This window comes from Podarcis filfolensis, assembly GCF_964270895.1.
Source record: "Podarcis filfolensis genome assembly, chromosome: 11".
Classification (NCBI taxonomy): domain Eukaryota; kingdom Metazoa; phylum Chordata; class Lepidosauria; order Squamata; family Lacertidae; genus Podarcis; species Podarcis filfolensis.
Genome location: NC_139613.1, coordinates 38,179,938 through 38,199,265, shown reverse-complemented (window position 1 = coordinate 38,199,265; position 19,328 = coordinate 38,179,938). Strand labels below are relative to the sequence as shown.

General features: G+C 40.9%; 1 long non-coding RNA gene across 1 annotated transcript; it reads right to left on the bottom strand.

Annotated features, from left to right (window-relative positions):
* Positions 1–5,302: 5,302 nt before the first annotated feature.
* On the bottom strand, positions 5,303–18,486 carry LOC310745203. Its single transcript, XR_014540020.1, has 3 exons — positions 17,993–18,486; positions 9,203–9,314; positions 5,303–6,463 (listed from the first exon to the last, which is right to left on the bottom strand). It is a non-coding gene; the product is annotated as an uncharacterized lncRNA (long non-coding RNA).
* Between the last annotated feature and the right edge of the window lie 842 nt (positions 18,487–19,328).

Sequence of the window (19,328 nt, the reverse complement as noted above, 5' to 3'; positions counted from 1 at the left end):
TTCCATCCTAAACCTCTGCAGGGATTGCTCTCCTCCCGCAGAGGCTTGGGAGGCAAGCTGCACACCCGCCAGCCATATGGTTGATAGGGTACAGCTGGCAGGTGTGCTGGGAAAGGGGAGGCCGCCGGCAAAGCCGCGCAGCTCCCCCACTCACTGGGGCACCCCTGAGAGGCTGGCGCCCTGGCGCAACGCACCACTAAGCCCGATGCGAAAGACAGCTCTGGTAGTCCGCATTGTACAAGTTGGTAATCCCAGTGGGTATGAACACTCCTCTGCAGTATCTTCTGTGTATGATTTGTTTCTCATTATACCTTCAGTGACCATGACTTTACATTTTTTATGCTATTCCTCTTGAGATTGTAGTATGCTTTGTCAAAAGCAATGTCCTTTTCTGTAAAGTAAAAAAGTAAAAAAAGCCCACACAAATTTTCTTTTATTTCAAGGGCCTTTAGTTTCATAAAGACACCCACACATATCAACATATCACAAATCGACCTTAGGTGGTCATCTTGAATGGAGGAGCTGGCGGATGGGATTTCCACCCCTGTGGATGCTTTTTTCAGCTCAGAAACTACAGAAGGTAAAGAAAGAATAGTGGGGCTGATTCTGTCAGGAGGCAAGGAAGAAGCCAACTAGATAGCAGGCAATGGAAGTTGTAAATATGGATGACGGATGGTCAAAGAGTAGACATTGAGACATTGGGGAGTAAGACTATACTCTGTGTCAGGAGATGAAATATGGAGCTTAGCATTGGATGGACCTTTGCGAGCAGGAGAAGAAGGCCCCGTGGGACTTGAAAAGGAATGGCTGCACATGGTTTGCATTCTAGGCCGAAATCCTGGAGGGCCACTGCCAGTTAGCATAGTGATATTGAGCTAAATGGACCGGTGGTTTCACTTGGTTTCAGATAGGACCAGGTACAATAATGGAAGACTGGAACTAAGATACTTTCAAGAATGTATAACTTGCTGTTAAAATGGAATACGCAGGATGAAACGGTTAAATCTGCTGTGATCAAATGGGCACAAGATATTGGTCATAACATTATGTTTGCTGACTGGGAACAGTTGTGGACCACCGGTATGAAATTTACGGCATGTAATGCCTTAAGAGAGAATATTATGAAAATGATATAAAGGTGCTACATGACACCAGTCAAGCTTGCAAAAATATATCATTTGCCCGATAACAAATGTTGGAAATGTAAAGAAAATGAAGGTACATTCTTTCACCTTTGGTGGACGTGCCCAAAGATTAAGGCTTTCTGGGAGATGATCTATAATGAAATGAAAAAGGTATTTAAATATACCTTTCTGAAGAAACCAGAGGCCTTTCTCCTGGGCATAGTCGGCCAATTGGTGCCAAAGAAGGATAGAACTTTCTTCATGTATGCAACAACAGCAGCAAGAATACTTATTGCAAAGTATTGGAAGACACAAGATTTACCCACCCTGGAAGAGTGGCAGATGAAGGTGATGGACTATATGGAATTGGTGAAATGACTGGCAGAATCCGAGACCTGGGAGAAGAGTTGGTGGAAGAAGATTGGAAGAAATTTAACGACTATCTGCAGAAACACTGTAAAATTAATGAATGTTAAAATGATGTTGGATTGAAAATAAGTGGCATTAGCAACAAAGTTAATAAGAATATGCAAAAATGAATTGATAATGGATGAAAATATGAGTTATAATATGTTAAGATATAGAGTTAAGATAAATGAAAGAGGGTAAGGATTTGCTGAGTTGATTATTTAAATGGGAATACAAAAAGGGGAGGTGTGAGGAGGTCAAGGAAACAAGCTAATGAGTTTAAAGTTACAAAAAATGGATTTGTTTTTAATTCTTTTTTAGCTATTCGTTTTTTGTTTTTTGTATTTGTATTTGTATTTTTTATTTTTTATGTATTTTTGTATGTTTTCTTTTTTTATCTTTTTCTTTTCATATGTCTTTTTTGTATTCTGTAAACCTATGTTTTTTGTAAAATCTCAATAAATATTTTATATATATATATAAAAAAAGGAAGACTGGATGATGTCTGCTCCCATATACACATCCAAACAATTTTCAACCTGTTCTGTGCTACTGAACCCACTGATTCTCCACACTTAAATACACTAACTAGCCTAGATTAAAATCTCCACTTCGCCTACAGGCAGGGGTGCCAACTTGAATAAAATATTGGGGATGGGACATAATCGATCATAAGACATAGCACACACAAACCATTTGAATGACAATGCCCATCAACTTTTGGGGGGTCTAGCCCCCTGAAATATTTTATTGGGGGCGCCGAAGGGACCTTGGTCCCTAGGAGTTGGCTCCCATGCCTACAGGCATACAACAAACACAAGAAAAGAAGACATAGACTTAAGTCTGAACAGGAACTGACAAAAAGATCAGGCCACATAATCCCATTACTCTATCCAGAGTCTCTTTTTGTTTCTAACCAAGGAGGATTTTTTTTTAAAAAATTCAGCAAGCTAGAGCAGCCCGCAGTGCAGATGACAGGGGCTCAGGAACTCCGAGCTAATTACCTACAGTAAGTGAATTGGAGCTGTTCAAGTGAGATATTGGCGAATAAGCATATTAAAGCAGCCATAAGAGGAGACGTGAAATGAGACAAAAGAAATGAGGGATGAAACTGTAATGCGTGGAAGGAAAGGCTTCAAGAAGATTAAGAAAAGGACATTACTATTGTGTTTCAGTCTAGTCAAAGTGGGTGACCTTCATCTGAAATGTTTTGTAAGTCAGTTCTTTATGCTCTAAGAGCATGGGCACATATCAAAGTTGGTTGCACACAGATTCAACTCCATTCCTGGGGAAGTGTTTAAAAGTTGGGAGGAATTGCAGCAGAAATCAACCACCTCAGCAGATCACAACCTTTCAGAGACATCCCCGAAGAAACGGAACTAATATTCAGATGAGTTCACATTGTAAGCTTGTGTTATGTGAATTTATGTTAATATCATGTATTTTGCCTAATTATTGCTCATGTCTTATTTTCCTGCCATGCCCCTAATTTGTTAGTGATATTTCCTTGCTATCAATCTGAGACACTGCTTATAGACAACCACAGTACTCCAAATTGTTCTTTGTCACTCTTGATTTTCTCCCACCTTCCAGGCCTTACTGGATCCCAACTGAATGCCTGCTCCATTCAGCTTACACAAAAATTAGCCAATTACGTTCTTAGAGCTGTGTATATTCTCTTAGCATCGCTCACCATTTTGATGCATGCAACATCACTGTGATTCTATGGGTGTTGTGCAGACACGGTAGGTTGTATTCAACGAAGTGTCAATTCAAGGTATTGTTAGTGAAGGATTACTGCAAATGCAATTGGACCTTCCATCCTGTCCTTCTTTCACACACACCCAAATCTGTTCCAGGGGTTCTAGGGGGATGTGGTCCTGCTTAAAGTCCTAGAGATCCATGAGGAATTGAGTAAAGATTGGACCAGTGGCTAACCAGTGGCTAACCAGATGCCTATGGCAAGCCCAAACGCAGGGCCTGAGCGCATCAGTACTCTGCCCACCTATGTTTCCAAGCAAACTGGAAGAAGGACATATCTATTGTGGCTATTAGCCACTGGTAGCTTTGTCTTCTATGAATTTGTATTATCTTCTTTAAAAGCCACCCAAGTTGGTGGCTAGCAGAAAGTCCTCATGGGATGACATTTTGCTAAGGGCTGCCCCAAAATAGGAGCTGGCCCTTGGTTGGGCTGCTCTACATTCCTTCCCGTATTCCTCAGTCCCAAAATACAAGTAGCCAAGATCCTGTGACACCAAGCATGCAGTTTCCTTTACCATATCTCCAGGATTCCTTTTCATAATTCTGCCTGATTGTATTTTATATTCTGTACTTAGGAGTTTTCTCCATATATAGCATGAGGAGTGCTGAGCTCAACTCACAGTTGCCATCACTTCTGCTGATAATGCACAATGATCGCGTAGCTCACAAGATTGTATTGTTCGACTGACCTTTTGGGACAATTGATCAAAACATTTGCTTCAAATGTATTCCAGAGGAAGCAAAAGAAGAGCCTCAGAACAGGTATTGAAAAAGAAATGAGATGTTCCTTTGACAGAAGAACCTTCATCTTGCATCCCTGAGGAAGGTTGTCATCAGCTGAAAAGTGCTGGGAATTTTATGGTTTCACAAGGGCTGTTATTATTTGATAAAGATTTGCTTTTCAGTACCATTTAGCAGCTTTGCCTGTTCTTTTGATTGCATTTGTTTATTTGTTTGGTGCTTTCCCCGCTTTTTTCTTCAGCATTGATTTCAGAGCACAATGAGCTCTGCTTTTTTCTAGCTCACCTCCAACAGCCAACACAGTCATGTGTCTTATAATAATAAATGAACAAAACCCACCTGTGTTGTTTTCAGCTTCCTTCTGCCCTTGGCTCTACTGCACCTGGGCCCACAATCAGTGGTGTAGCATGGAGAGAGCCCACAGGGGCAGTTGCCCCGGGCACAACAATTTTAGGGCACAAAATTTCAACACCTGGTGCTGCCTCAATACAGCTGTGCGCTTCCATCGCTGGGCTCCATTGAAAACGGCTTCTCCATGCAAACCAGGAAGCGGCCTTTCCAGACAATGGAACGACTCTTCTTTTCTTAGCTCTGCAACTGCAATCTCCTGGGTGACACGGATGCCGTTAAGCAGTTGAATGTGGATGTGTACCCTATCCATTTCCCTCCCTTTCACCCCATCGCCTCTGGCAACCCACACTATGCCACTGCCCACAATAGACAACATCTACATATTTGGAGGGGGATTCCTTTTCTTTTGTCCCCCTTCTTTAATTATATTGTAACAGACAATGGGAGACTTTTCTTTCAACTTTCTTTTATGCCTCAGAAAACACGAGTGCAGAAAACAGGAAAGTGCTTTATGAATATGGAATTGTTTATAGCATCAAACCAACTTTATTTAAGTTTTGCAGGGCTCAGTCCGTGATCTCTTCCTCTCGCCTCAAGCCAGAGGAAGTGAGTGTTGCTCTTAATTAGTTCCTGGTTCATTCCAGGAAGCTCAACACACCCAGGTTGCATCTTATGGCTCTTTGATATTGTTACAACAAGCAACTGCTGCGCTCGCGGTTTGAAACATTTCTGGCAGTGTCACAGCTGGGTTGCAAATGGTGCATCATAAAGAAAGATGATCTGATGTGCCCACAGAAACCCCCCAAGCTATTGTGCAACACTTTGTTGATACTAGAGGATGGTAGGAATTACAAATGCCTGGAGGATCAGCCCTGAATTCTGAAAAAAAACAAATACATGCAATTCACTGCCATCTTGGGATGAGAGAAAAATGAGAAGTGGAGCAGGATCTCATATGCAATAGTGTCTCATACAGTTGGGTATCCTAATGAAGATTGTTTTCTAATCATGTTGGTTTCACATCAAGTGAAAATGAGTAACGGCCTGTACAGATCTTCCGCATTCAACATGAGGAAGGTCTGGGATTGTGCACAAAGAGCTTGCATTGGGGACAGAGCTTGCATTTGTGCCCCCTGCCCCTGCCCTTGGACACAGCAAGAGCTCACATGTTCAGGCAAATGCATGAACAGGCTTGACTTCTGCTGGTTTTTTTTTGGTCTTAGGGCAGGCAAATTGGAAGGTCACCTTGCACAGTGAAGACTTTCCTTCAAACTCACAATAGAAAAGGATATGTGGCAACTCTCGCTTGTAGTCTCCGTTCAGTCTTGTTGCAATTATAAAATGAGATAACCATATAACTATCCCACCTTGAACACATCAATGGAAGGGCAGGATACAAATGTATTAATTTGCTTCATATCTCACCAGAAATCTGCTGCATTTCAGCATCTGTGACCTGCTTTTTTTTGCTAGAATGGATAACCCCTCTTACATTTTCTTGCAAAACTGGACACGCATCAGGAAAAGAAAACAACCTATATACTCTTTAGGTGTGAGAATTCAACCCGATTACCTGCAGGATCTTTTTCTGCATTCTGCAAGATATGGTCAAGATGGCGCTTGCGTAAGTTCTTCACTGTCTAATATGGAATTTGGTAGTTGTATAAAATCTTCTCCTGGATACTGAGATGTCATTTCAAGATTCATTCCACATGGGAGAGAATGTATTCTTCGCAGTATATATTATTTGTCACCACTGTCAAGCTGGCAAGACTAGAAGGTAATACGGTTTCACCAAAGAACAAGAATATTCTGAGCTTGGGAGAAAAGTGGAGTGATTCTGGATAGGTTACAGAGTACCCAAGAGATGGATATTTATTATACTATTTTAAATATACATATTTATGTCCCAAGTTTATTTTTCAATGTTGAAAAAAAATACAGGCTTCAGGCATAGAATACAAATTGCTAAAAGTTGGCCAATGGAAGGGTCCTTTGATGTTTCTCCTCCTTTCTCCTGCAGGGTAACTGACGAGAGGTGGAGACCCCCCCCCCATTGCAATTTATATCATCTCTTCCTAATACAAAAGAAACAGAAGACAGAAGCATTCAGATCAAGAAGAAAGAGATTAGCTATTTTTGCATTCAGCAGGACTGAAGGTTTCATATTATGGTTCCAAATAAAGATATCCAGTTGGAAATCCATGACTAGCTTTTCTGCTTTCATTCACTTAGGGGGAAGAAACCTCGGGCCTGGGGGCCAAAAGTGGCTTCCAAACCTTTCTATCTGGCCCTCAGCACACTCCCCAGACTTAACTGGGGGGGTATTGTTTTTGTTTGTTACTGTTATGCATTTTGGGTTTTTTTTTAATTGCAAACTGCCCTGTGATCCTCAGATGAAAAGAGGCATAGAAATTTGATAAATAAAATAATAAATGAACAAACCCTATTCCAGACTTCCAAGTGTCCCTGTTTTCTAGGGACAGTCCTGGATTTACAGAAGCTGTCCCAGTTTCTGATTTGATCCCAGAATGTCCTGCTTTTCTTTAGGATGTCTCTATTTTCATTGGAGAAATGGAATCTTTCTCAAGGACTAAAGTTACTCAAGGATATTGTGGATAATTACTCAAGGCTAATGTGAACAAAGGTAATCTGTTCTGGCTAAATGTGCGTGGATAGCTAGCACAAGATAAATTGTATGTAGCGTAGAATATGTATAGAATAGCAGCATACAAATGTTAATGTCCTAAGCCTTTAAGATAGCAGATAAAGTACAATCCATGCACTAATCAAATTAAGATGAGATTTTGCTCTTTCAAAACAAAGAAACATTACACTGCAGAGAGGTACAAACTGTATGGATAATTTATGTAAATTGTGGATTCAAATTAATTCAATTGTTTTGTTCTTTTTGAGAAAGCCTTATTCTATCTTTTTTTTTAAAAAAAGTGGATTTCTTTTATTCTGTAGTGCAAAAACAGGGGTGGAGAACCTGTGTCTCACCAGATGTTGATGAGTGACAACTTCCATCAACCCCCGCCCATTGGCCATGTTGACAGGGATTGATGGGAGGTGGAATTGAACAACATCTGCTAACTCCAGTGAGAGAACAAAAGTGAAATCTCATTACTAATTCATTCTAGGAAAATGAGATAGAACTGTTTTAGGAAGCAATCTGTGGAATCTAGGAGTACAGTGGTTTGAATTGTTGATATACTGTGCGATACATTTCAGATTATATGCATAACGGGTGCAATTATGAAACTCACACTTTATCTTTTTGCTGCAGTGTTTCAGGGAATATTGAGTTTTATTCATTGCCTTATGGCATGGTTGCACTCAGTAATGAAATTGCTACTAGTCACTATGAAATGTCCTTTTTATACAAGGATTGCAACATTACATTTGGTATACGCAAGTCCCACCCCTCATTCCTCACACTGTTTAAAGACTAAAGAACCCAAAAACTAGATGGACAAGGCCAACTTAATGAACTTTTTCTTCCATTTAATGAGTTGTGTATATATATATATATATATATATATATATATATATATATATATATATTCCCAGGTGTGAGTCCTGACTGCAATACCAATGCATTTGAAACCTTCAGTGGTGTATACAGACTCCTGAAATTCGGCTTTGGCATTAGCTATAAAGGAAGAGGCATTTAACACAAAAAGAAAGTCTTTGGTAGATAATTTTCTAAGTCACTCATTCCTTGTGTTATTTGAGTTGGCCCCTAATGATATGTTGACGACATTTATTGGAGTATAAGCAAAAGCTGCTCTACTCAGACCAGACTAACCATCTGACTGGTTCAATATTGCCCACCCCAGGGGTATGGGACTTCCAGCCAGGGGGTCCAATTTGGCCAATTAGGCAGTTTCCCCAAGGCCACACCCACCTGTCAATCAGCTGACACCACTGGGGTCCTGCTAGGAACTGGTACAATGACAAAGGAGCAGGATTTCACTCCCTTCTCATCGGCTCATGAGTAGAGAGTTCAATCGTTCTGGGTTCTGCTTTGACAACACAGATGCTGCAGGGAAAATGCTGTAGAAGCAGAGAGCAGGAATGAAGTCTCCACTTATCAGCTGATGAGTGGTCTTAGACCAGGGAACACTGTGGATCAGATACTGGCTTCCTTGGCTATTGTGGCTGTTGCTCAAAGGAGGCAATTAAATATAATTTCAGCTACACATCACAGCCCATATCCTCCTGGCTTGGGAAATAAGAGGGCTAATCTGGTGGCCTGGCTGGCTGCTATAAGACTCCCAGATTTGCTCCCTTCCTCCTCCTCTGGGAAACTTGTAGCTGAAAGAGTCTACCGAGTCCTCCCATCATTTCACCAGACCACTTCATCCTTTCTGATTTCTGCCTGCAGTCTGCCTACATACATCCTACCCAAGGTAATTGCTCACATTTGTCCTGAGTGTCTGGCAATATTATATTTTTGATTCAGATTTGCAGCTAGGTGCATAGAGAATTTGGGGAGCTTTGGTAACCATAAAAATCCAGACAACAAGAAACATTAAACTCAGCTCTAGAAACGATACATTTCCACAAGAGAAAATATATCTGAAACTGAATCACCACAGCAAGGCTATGAGGTTCAAGTGTTGTTTTTAGCAGCATATAATTACTTGTAGAATGAGCTGCGCTCTCTATTTTTTCCTGTTTTCTGCCAGTGTGCCATTGCTAACTGAAACTGGTATAGTATGATCAGCTGATGTTTTAAAATACATATCATGATTGCATATGCAATAACCAGTTGTGACTTGCAATACAATTTACACAGTTCGGTTGTTCACCTTTATGGGTGAGAGAAGCTTCCCACAAACAGCTCCCGATATATTTAATGGAGCCTTTCAAATTCTTGCTTTGCATCTTCTCCTTTTTTACTGTGATGCCTCTGAACAACTACTGCAGCAAAACAAGCGAAATCCTAAATATAATGATCACAAAAGATATTTCATTTAAAACAATGGTACTGAAATGCCATAGACATCTTAAGAATGTGACTGGCAGTCAAAAGCAAATTAGAATGTAATCAGGAATTAATGGTGTTAATGAAGTGCATTAGTTCAAATATTTTCCTCAGAAAGGAAAATTACAATGAAGCAACAGAAGGAAGCCCCACTGAGTTCAACGGGCCCTACTCCTAGGTAAATGTGCATGGAAATGCAGCATTAAATTCCACATAATGTCCGTAGTAGCTACTTTCATCCTTGACATTTTAAAACTGGACACATATCAGCAATATACTGTATTTGACAAATTAATACAACTGATGATCCAAAATGGCAGTTAGAATGGAAAACAAATCTAGAATGTTTTGTTTCTGTATAAAGAATGGTGTCAGGCTGAACTTATTACAAGAACGGATCAATAGGGCACTTAATACTCCACTTTTTGCCAGTCTATCTCATAAAACAGCTAACAGAAATAGAAGAGCTACATAGGAACAGAGTAAAAATAAGAAAAATAGGAAGACCTCTGGATGGAGGCTAATAAGAGAGGCCATTAAATAGATATATAAAACCATGAAGAATATTGAGAAGGTCAGGCTGGCACTTCCACTTTTCTTTATCCAATAAAGAGCAAGGTGACATTCTATGAATCTAAAAAGTGTTAATAGAAGAATACTGTGGAACTCATGGCTACATAGATCAGGTGCAGGGAACCTTGTTTTTCCTCCAAATGTTGCTGAACTACAATTCCCATCCATCCCAGGAGGCATGGTCAAGGGCCAGGGATGATGGGAGTTGTGGTTCAGCAACATCTGGGGAGCCAAACGTTGCCCCCACATCATTTCAGCCAGATGTTTACTTCTGCCTGTTATCTATTGATTCCAACGTACATACGGAGTGTGTGCCCACGGGTGGACATGTTCTGTTTAGCAATAGCTTCATTTACAGTCCAACAAGGAGAATGTAACGGTTTGGCTGTGACAGTTTCTGTTTATTGTGGCCTTGAAGGCCGCTTTGAATGCAAGGTTGGCATTTGTGCCTGCTGCCACTGCTGATTGGTTATTTATTGGCAGTCGGGATTGTGTGGCAACATGTGTTGTGATTATATAGTTGGAACTGGGTGCACAGAAGTAGTTATATAACCTTCAGAGTAACAGTCTCCTCTGGTATAGAGCCGGGCCCCTCTCAGCTACAATTCCCAGGGTGGTTTAACAATATATTTCTCTTCCCAAGGAATTCTGGGAATTGTAGCTCTTTGAGGGGAATTGGGGTTTCCTAACAACTCTCAGCAGGGTCCTTTGAGGGAAGGCATGACTATTTGAAGTGGTAGGATACTACTTTTTTAAAATAAAATTTTATTAAGCATTTTCATAATACAGTGGTACCTCGGGTTACATATGCTTCAGGTTACATACGCTTCAGGTTACAGACTCTGCTAACCTAGAAATAGTAACTTGGGTTAAGAACTTTGCTTCAGGATAAGAACAGAAATCGTGCTCCAGCAGTGCGGCGGCAGCAGGAGGTCCCATTAGCTAAAGTGGTGCTTCAGTTTAAGAACAGTTTCAGATTAAGAACGGACATCCGGAACGAATTAAGTATTTAACCCGAGGTACCACTGTACAGTACAAAAGAAACTAGGTATGATACTAGATCCATCGTTCAGCACAGACACTGAGGTCCAGCACCGAGGGCCTTCTGGCAGTTCCCTCACTGCGATAAGCAAGGTTACAGGGAATCAGGCAGAGGGCCTTCTCGGTAGTGGCGCCCACCCTGTGGAACTCCCTCCCATCAGATGTCCAGGAAATTAACAACTATTTGACTTTTAGAAGACATCTGAAGGCAGACCTGTTTAGGGAAGTTTTTAATGTTTGATGTTTTATTGTGTTTTTAATATTCTGCTGGGAGTCACCCAGAGTGGCTGAGGAGGCCCGGCCAGATGGGCGGGATATAAATAAATTCTTATTCTTATACTACTTTAAATGCATAGTGCAGATGGGTCCCCAGAGTAGCCCTCTGGGGCAATGGTGTGGGATACTTTGCCCAGGGAGGCTCACGTCCTGCAAATATTTTTTCTGTGGGATACTTTGCCAAGGGAGACTCACGTCCTGCAAATATTAGGCTGGAGATATTTAAGCAGAGGCTGGAGAGGCATCTGCTCGGGAGGTTGTAGTTGCAGCTTGCATTGCAGGCATTGCACTGAGTATGTTGTTGGACTCGACCACCGCCAAGGTAGCTTTCAGTTCTGTGATTCTGTCCTGACCAGCATGGTGATGTGAGAAGAAGCAGACACAATGTGACAGATGAACATTATACCATGAGATGGACAAGCTCCATTGAGGGGGAAAACCTTATATATATATATAAGGAAGTTATTCAATGAATTATTACATATACTGTATTTTTTCATCTAGAAGACGCCCCATATATAAGACGCCCACTATTTTTGGGGACTCCAATTTAAGAAAAAAAAACATATATATTTTTTACTATCTGTGTATAAGACGCCCCCAAAATTTTTGACATTAATTTTTTTTAGGAAAAAAACCTAGTCTTATACACGGAAAAATACGGTAAGTTTTGCTATTATAAGCATAACTGATCTTTGCACACAGCAATTGCTGGTGGCAGAATTCCTCTGAATAATTGGAATAGTCTAAGATTCAGTCAAAGGCCATCAACTACTCCCAGCTGATCACTGAATCAGGAAGAAATCTCCAGAAAATCTTAAATATTCAGTGCTGTCTATTGTACATTTTAATTCAATTGTTTCTTCTGCTTAAAATATGCACTTCCTAGCTTCAAAAAATAAAAATAAAAAGTTGTGTAGGGAAAACACAACACAAAGGTATTTGTCTACCTTATAATTTACCTATTTATTTAATATTCTGCCTGTCTTCTAAGACAAGGAAGTAACTAATACCAACATAAAAGCAAAGCGAAAACAGCAACAATCAAACATAATAATATAAATTGTAACATTCGATAATCAGTCAATTCCAAGGGCCACCCACAAAAATAATGTATTGGTCAGGCAGTGGAAGATGCTTAACAATGGCTCTGGTGGGCTACCCTGCATGATATCCTTCTGAGCTATCTAGCTGGGAGGAGTATAAGTGATGCTCCATTCTACTGAGAAAGGCATTTGGGGGAGACCAAATTGTGGAGACCACAATACTCTCCAGGCTAAACATACCCTAAACCATTCTTTTAATGCTTACAGACATACCAATTTTGGTATGGTATAAGACAAGGATTTTCCTGTCAGCCAGCCCATCCACTGGCTGATCCCAGGTCCAGCCCACATGCTGTTCCTGTTAGTCATGCCCATTAATTTCAGTGGGTCTACTCTGAGTAGGATTAGCTTTGGGTGTGATACAGCTGGCTGTGGATGTCATAACAGGAGATGCTTTGGCTTTGTGGGTGCAGGAAACCGTGTGTAGAGCATGCAAGGAAGCTCGTTCAGTGACTCAGACTGCTTCTCCAAGTCTTAGCCTTTCAAGCAAGGCTTTCCAAACTTTTCATGCTTTTTAGACATGCATCATTTTGCTACACAGTAATTCAGTTTTAGGGCACGGGTGGCGCTGTGGGTTAAAGCCTCAGTGCCTAGGACTTGCTGATCGAAAGGTCGGCGGTTCGAATCCCCGCGGCGGGGTGCGCTCCTGTTGCTCGGTCCCAGCGCCTGCCAACCTAGCAGTTCGAAAGCACCCTCGGGTGCAAGTAGATAAATAGGGACCGCTTACTAGTGGGAAGGTAAATGGCGTTCCGTGTGCTGCGCTGGCTCGCCAGATGCAGCTTGTCACGCTGGCCACGTGACCCGGAAGTGTCTGAAGACAGCGCTGGCTCCCGGCCTCTAGAGTGAGATGAGCGCACAACCCTAGAGTCTGTCAAGACTGGCCCGTACGGGCAGGGGTACCTTTACCTTTTTAATTCAGTTTTAGTAGCAAACTGGAGGTTAAACCAACCCCTTTCCAGCCCTGGGAGGAGCGTTCACATAACACACCTACACACTGCAGCCAACACACTAACGTGTCGCGACACAAAGTTTGGAAAGCTCTGGCTTACTGACTGCAACCCAGCTCTTGAAGTAAAATCTGAAATACTTGACACAGAAATTTGCCCCCTAAGTTGTGAGTCAGGGGTGGAGGCTGTTCTGCATAACCCAATGATCTGATTTTTCTGAGCTCTAAATCAGGATAAATCTATATATGCTAGATGCAAATGTTCATGGCCCAGGAGTCATTTACATGCATTTTGTCCTCCATTTTCCTGGGTTATGCTCTTTATACTTGTGTGTCTGTGGGTGGGGAGGGAGGCTGGGAATGTTTATTGCATTGAACTTCTTTTGTGTTTTCTTCTTCGACTGGAACAAGTTTCCCCAAAACAAAGGATTCTCAAGCCTAGCTATCTGCAAAGAACATGGATTTAGAGTTGCAATTATTTACCCTGGAAGCCTTCCTATGTGATTTACCCTTGAGGGAGCAGACTCCTATGATCTCTCTAAGTGTGCAATCAAACTATTGTGTGCACACTCCAAGATAAAATGGCTTAAGCATAATTTCCATGCCCGCCTTTTTGGAGAGATTATTTGGCAAATAGTTTTATTGTAATGAATAAATTAACAAAAATAAATCTTTATCTCCCTAGGCAATATGTGATGGGCAAAGAAGAAAATCAAATGACGAAGTTAGTGACTTGTTTATAAAACATTTACCCATGTGTGGAATTCTTGGGTTTTGTCTTATGAGGCTCAACTTCCTAGAGTGTAGCATTTAAGTTTAAAAGAGTAGATTGTTGTAAAAATGTTTAATATTTGTCTCTGATCATGGATTACTCAGGCAGGGAGGTTTAAAGGAAGACATACAAGAATATTTTGACAAGCTTTTTCTTTTATGTTCATAGATTCTGTACCTCCTCCCCCATCTGTTCCTCTGTCTACAAGGAGAGAAGATTTCTAAAGAGAGAAGGGAGTGATCTTAAATGAAGTCTTTTGTTGCTCTTTGAAACAGCAATTTAGAAAACAAGAGATACCCTCATTTCTAGGAGTAGTGTCTTTGTTTACTAAATTTCACAGAGCCTTTCAAGTGAACTATAGGGTCACAGAGCACTTAATACTGTGAATCCTTTGGGATTGGTGGAACTGTAACATCATTTGCCCAGCAAATAAGACAAGTGCATTAGGAATCGCTTTGTTTGTTCATCTGAAACAACCTAAATAACATTTAATTCAATTGAAATAAGAAAACTGTAATGCAGAAGGGTCAAACTCTGGTGCAAATATTTATAGGCTGCTTCTTAGGGTCAAGCTCTCCCAAGACATCTTTTGTTAACAGATGCCTGCAGATGCTGACATGATGTTCAGCGCCATGGTTCCCTCTGAGCACTCTGATTCAGACTAATTGGTAGAGGTCGTTGAGGGTGAATGACTGGAATGGGAGGAAGGGAAGGGGATGAGACTATGCACTAGAGGCCCCATGACAAAGCCCCTCCCCCAATGAGTGGTGTATTAGCTCTCCTCAATATGTAGAGAACCAGCTTCTAACTGCTGCTGCCATATATTTGTATTGTGCTGTTAACCAACGCCTTTAAAATAATAGTAGCTGTGGTAGATTAGACATGGTACAAAAGCAAGCCAGACACACTTTGTAAGTAAATCAAAATGATGAAATATTCTCCAATTATTATTAAATAGAAAAGTAAAACAAGGTAAATACTATATTTTGGTTACCTGTTAACGATTTGTGCTTGCTTTTACAAGGTTGCTGTTATTGTAACTGGCTGTTGTTTGCAAATATAGGAACTTACATAAGACTCAATGGTGAACCACAATTCCTATCCCTGCTTAACTTGGTTGCCAATTACCCATAGCAACCAGTAAGTTCTCACCACTGCCATGCAAAAAAGGCCTTGGGGTGGTTCTCCTATAAGTCAGGCTTGCGGCATTCTCGCTCTGGTCAGCTCCAGGAGCTCCTTGCTGAACTCTCCCTCACTGCTCACAGTCCTTTGATTTGCTTAAGCTGGTGGTTCAGCTCTTTGGAAGCAGAGGATACTCCCAGGCTTTCCTCAACCACCTCTTGCCTGTCTTCCTCCGGCTTCTGCTTCAACTCTAGACTCCTACGCTCTGCTTTCCCTCCCAGTTTCTTCTTCTTCTTCTGGACAGCAATCTCAGACTGTCACACACTCCCTAAGCTGGGCTAGAACTAGCCTATTTATGTTCCAACCAGCCTACCCTTCAGCCAATAAGATTTGATTGGTATACAGACCACACTTCCTGTCCAATGAGTGACCAAGAGTTTCTATCTAGCAAGCCAATCAGAAGAGTAATTTTACAATCCTGTAACTCAGCATTAAAAGAAGCCAGCTTACCCGCAATCGGCTTTCTGCTGCTAAGTAACAATCAGCTGCCAACCACGAATGGATACTCAATTCTTCACATACACAGCAAACTCTTATAAGTGGTATTTAAACCAAACATTGTCCCAATTAAGCACATTTTAAAATGTGATTGCTCCTCAGTGTGTGTGAGGGAGGGGTGGAGGGGTGGGGGAAGGAACCTACTGTATGTGGTATGACACATAGGCACAGATAGAAGAAGAAGAAGAAGAAGAAGAAGAAGAAGAAGAAGAGTTTGGATTTGATATCTCACTTTATGACTACCCTAAGGAGTCTCAAAGTGGCTAACAATCTCCTTTCCCTTCCTCCCCCACAACAAACACTCTGTGAGGTGAGTGGGGCTGAGAGACTTCAGAGAAGTGTGACTTAGCCCAAGGTCACCCAGCAGCTGCATGTGGAGGAGTGGAGACGCAAACCTGGTTCACCAGATTACAAGTCCACCACTCTTAACCACCACACTGTGCTGGCTCTCAGATAACTGACTATACATGCAAATTCTGGTGAGGACTAGTTTGCAAACTCCTAAAATAGAATTTTGAGCCTTTTAAACTAGAAGCTGCTCATGTCAAGTCTGCCAAACCTTACCTATCGTGGTTAATATAAATCAGTTTATCGCAGCGACAATAAAACAGACCTGTCATAATGAAGTTAATAGCAGGAGATAGCAGTAAAAAATAGCTGACAGCTGGCCTGATTTCAAAGTACTCATTTATACCTATTTCGAACATACAGTCATGATTTTATACTTTATTTAGCTCTGGAAATATATTTCTAGACCAAATGTAGGTTCTCGTGAGAAAACCCAGTGGTTGTACCATAATGTTCCATATTGCATAGCTGTCAACTGATTGAACAATTTTAGTTGATTAATCACCTGCTATTTGACCCATTAACTGAACACTTAATTACATTTAAGAATATTTGCATATTGTCCAACAATGCCCTTTTGAGACAATGAAGGTATGAGAGAACTTTCAGTATAATAAGCAAAAACTACTAGCTGCTTGTAAGAACAGAACCAACGTTCAATACTTTTGATTCATTCCATATTATAGTAATAACACCAGTACCAAAAGTAGGTACAAAAATACCCTCAGCTCTCTGCCTTGCTGATGAAAATTGCCCCCTCCAATTAATCAACTTCACTGATTAAATTGATTAAAACTTGCAGACATAATAAACACAATGCAAGGTGCAAATCTGCTGTTTAATTAAAAGCAAAAGAGAGAGTCTTGAAACAAGCAAAGACTCTTTCTTTGCCACAACTGTTAAATTAAGGTAGCAAGAACTGTAAATTCTATATTGCAAACCAGATGGAGAAGATTAGGATGAAAGGGTAGAGCACACAGTCTCTAGATCAGTCGTACGGGACCTCTTTGCTGGCTTGTCCAAGGAAATTGCCTCCCATAGCTAAAGAGCCCTTTTGTTCCACACCAATGAAAAGAAAGACCAAGTGCCCAGGTCCAATAGCGGACAAGGTCCTGACTACCATTTTGGATGGTAGCAGCAAATATTTGGATGAAAGAAGGAAAGCCCAGTGGCTTCCTGCAGCAACTGAGCACAGAAGATCTTGGAGATTTATTGTGGGGTTAGTGCTACACTTCCATACCATTTCACCCCATCATCTTCAGAACATCATCATCATCAAAACACCAACCTTTTAATTCTTATTTTTACATTTATTCCAGATTTTCTCTTATGGTGGAAAGATAGGTAAAGGTAAAGTGACCCCTGACCATTAGGTCCAGTCATGACCGACTCTGGGGTTGCAGTGCTCATCTCGCTTTACTGGCCGAGAGAGCTGGTGTACAGCTTCTGGGTCATGTGGCCAGCATGACTAAGCCGCTTAGTCAGAGCCGGAGCAGTACGTATTTATCTACTTGCACTTTAATGTGCTTTAGAACTGCTAGGTTGGCAGGAGCAGGGACCGAGCAACGGGAGCTCACCCTATTGCGGGGATTCAAACCGCCAACCTTCTGATCGACAAGCCCTAGACTCTGGTTTAACCCACAGGGCGACCTGTGTCCCTTAAATTACCTGCTATGCATCTGCAGTCATCACTTGGTGTACAAACTTGTTACTGCCTTCTTTTTGTTGGGTGATCTCTCATGGGTGTGGTGATGTTTTGATAGGTGGTCTGTACTACCCCATTCCCAGATTCCATTTGCCCTTCATCGGAACACAACCTCGCCATTTTGTTTCTGCCAACCAAAATAATACAAGTGTGCTAATTTCCATTACCTGCAGCATTTTAAAAGCATGCTGGAAGTTCAGCAACACAGTTTGGAGGTGCTATCTTGTCAAGACCTTAACACATCTGGAGGGAAGGTATCTTGGTGAATTTAAATGCAGCACCTACATCAAGACTTTTTTCTTTTATATTGAAAAATAAAAAGTACAAAATTACAAGTGCTTAGAGTAAAAAAAAGAAGAAACAAGAAATAGTACCCATGTAGAAAACAAAACAGAACAAAAGAAAGAAAGAAAGAAAAAAGGTATTGTGTACATTATAAAAAAGGGGGAAATCTTATTGTAGTTAACCAGACCTTAACTGAATATGGTATTTTTCAAAAACAAACATATTTTTAATACTGAGATCTTGCACGAAACCTCTTTGTCTCAGAGTGGCAATACTGTAATTCTGATATGGTGAAAAGCTGGGTATAAAATGACTAAGATGAATAAATAACCAATAACTATATATCAGTCTTGCACAAGATCTAATTATTGTTTGTTTATTTTGTTTAAAATAAATAAATAAATGGAATGGTTGTTGACCTTTCTCCTAAAAAGCACAAGACTCTATTGTGCCCAAAGCTTTTAACATTTGCTCTTGGAAACATCCTGATTTTTTAATTTATTTTTTAGTTTGTGAGCACAAGTACAGAAATACCAGCATACATCTCCAGTACAGGAAAAGATTGTAGGGCAGAGGAGCAGCTGCTGAGAGGAGAGGTCAGAACACACATTATGGTAACATTCCATTAAGGACTGCCCAGTGATATGGTCTAGAAACAGCATTATAGCTAAAGAATTAAACACAATACTCTAACCACATAGTGTGTCAATCTTGCACACAGTGATTGGGGGGATGATGGAAGTTCAGGCCACCCAGATGTTGATGGGCTTCCCTGGTATAGATGTTTGATCCCAGGGTTTCTGATTTGAGACCAATCCTGTCTTGAAACCTTGGTGCTGCGGCAAATTCATTATCTGATGTGCTACTGTTGCTTAGGGCTAACCTACAAATGTGATGTAAATGTGTGAATCCATCAGTTTAACATTTTTTTTGCATATGCTAGCTGCAGAGGCAGGTGTGAAATGGACTAGGTCTTCCTCCATGTTTTCCCAATAAAATTCTGTCGCACCCAGCCACTATAGATGCACAATCATTTTATACGGGCCTTTTCACACTTGACATTTCTAGTATAATGTATAATTGCTGGGTTTCCCCCAGATATATATATATATATATATATATATATATATATCATGCTGCCACACAACACCGTCTATATTCAGTGTTCCAGAATAATGAAATCAATAACCAAACATTTCCCCGTCTACTGCAAAAAGA